Raw genomic sequence first — 2,245 nt, 5'->3', positions numbered from 1 at the left:
CAAATACCAATTCATTGATTTCTAACCAGTGTTTGGGTAAAGGGGCAAAAACCAATTCATTGGCTTCTAACCAGTGTCTGGGTAAAGGGGCAGAGAACAATTCATTGACTTCTAACCAGTGTCTAGGAAAAGGGGCAAATACCAATTCATTGATTTCCAACCAGTGTCTAGGTAAAGGAGCAAATACCAATTCATTGATTTCTAACCAGTGTTTGGGTAAAGGGGCAAAAACCAATTCATTGGCTTCTAACCAGTGTCTGGGTAAAGGGGCAGAGAACAATTCATTGACATCTTACTATTCAGGGTAAAGGGGCAGAGACAAATTTATTGATTTTTAACGAGTGTCTTGGTTACGGGACAGATAATAATTGCTTGACTTCTAACCAGTGTCTAGGTAAAGGGTAAAAAATCAATCATTAACTTCTAACCAGTGTCTAGGTAAATTGACAGGGAACAGTTCATTGATTCCAACTAGTGACCGGGTATAGGGACAGGGGTCAATTCATTAACTTCTAACCAGTGTCTAGGTAAAGGGACAGAGAACATTTAATTGATTTCTAACCAGTGTCTGGGTAAAGGGTAAGAAATCAATTCATTGACATCTAACCAGTATCTAGGTAAAGGGGCAGAGAACAATTCATTGATTTCTAACCAGTGTCTAGGTAAAGGGGCAAATACCAATTCATTGATTTCTACCCAGTGTCTAGGTAAAGGGGCAAATACCAATTCATTGATTTCTAACAAGTGTTTGGGTAAAGGGGCAAAAACCAATTCATTGGCTTCTAACCAGTGTCTGGGTAAAGGGTCAGAGAACAATTCATTGACATCTAACTAGTCAGGGTAAAGGGGCAGAGACAAATTTATTGATTTTTAACGAGTGTCTTGGTTAAGGGACAGATAATAATTTCTTGACTTCTAACCAGTGTCTAGGTAAAGGGTAAGAAATCAATCATTGACTTCTAACCAGTGTCCAGGTAAATGGACAGAGAACAATTCATTAACTTCTAACCAGTGTCTAGGTAAAGGGTAAGAAATCAATTCATTGACTTCTAACCAGTGTTTGGGAAAAGGGTAAGAAATCAATTCATTGACTTCTAACCAGTGTCTGGGTAAAAGGTAAGAAATCAATTCATTGACTTCTAACCAGTGTCCAGGTAAATGGACAGAGAACAATTCATTAATTTCTAACCAGTGTCTGGGAAAATGGACAGAGATCAATTCATTGACTTCTAACCAGTGTCTGGGTATAGGGACAGAAAACAATTCATTGACTTCTAACCAGTGTCTAGGTATAGGGACAGAGAACAATTCATTGACTTCTAACTAGTGTCTGGGTATAGGGACAGAGAACAATTCATTGACTTCTAACCAGTGTCCAGGTATAGGGACAGAGAACAAGTCATTGACTTCTAACCTGTGTCTGGGTATAGGGACAGAAAACAATTCATTGACTTCTAACCAGTGACTGGGTATAGGGACAGAGAACAATTCATTGATTTCTAACCAGTGTCTAGGTAATGGACAGAGAACAATTTATTGACTTCTAACAAGTGTCTGGTTAAAGGGGCAGAGAACAATTCATTGATTTCTAACCAGTGTCTGGGTAAAGGGGCAAATACCAATTCCTTGATTTCTAACCAGTGTTTGGGTAAAGGGGCAAATACCAATTCATTGATTTCTAACCAGTGCCTGGGTAAAGGGACAGAGAACAACTCTGTTTATACATTTAAACATTGTAACTGAGGACTGGTAACATTAAGTCTGTCTATACACGTAAAACATTGTAACTGAGGACTAGTAACATTAAGTCTGTCTATACACGTAATACATTGTAACTGAGGACTAGTAACATTAAGTGTGTCTATACACGTAATACATTGTAACTGAGATATAGTAACACTAAGTATGTCTATACACGTAATACATTGTAACTGAGGACTAGTAACATTAAGTCTGTCTACACACGTAATACATTGTAACTGAGGACTAGTAACATTAAGTGTGTCTATACACGTAATACATTGTAACTGAGATATAGTAACACTAAGTCTGTCTATACACGTAATACATTGTAACTGAGGACTAGTAACATTTAGTCTGTCTATACACGTAATACATTATAACTGAGGACTAGTAACACTAAGTCTGTCTATACACGTAATACATTGTAAATGAGGACTAGTAACATTAAGTCTGTCTACATACGCAATACATTGTAAGTGAGGACTAGTAACATTAAGTCTGT

The sequence above is a fragment of the Mizuhopecten yessoensis genome, unplaced genomic scaffold (assembly GCF_002113885.1).
Source record: "Mizuhopecten yessoensis strain PY_sf001 unplaced genomic scaffold, ASM211388v2 scaffold7529, whole genome shotgun sequence".
NCBI lineage: Eukaryota > Metazoa > Mollusca > Bivalvia > Pectinida > Pectinidae > Mizuhopecten > Mizuhopecten yessoensis.
The sequence above is the reverse complement of the archived record's forward strand: the minus strand, read 5'-3'. Positions refer to the sequence as shown.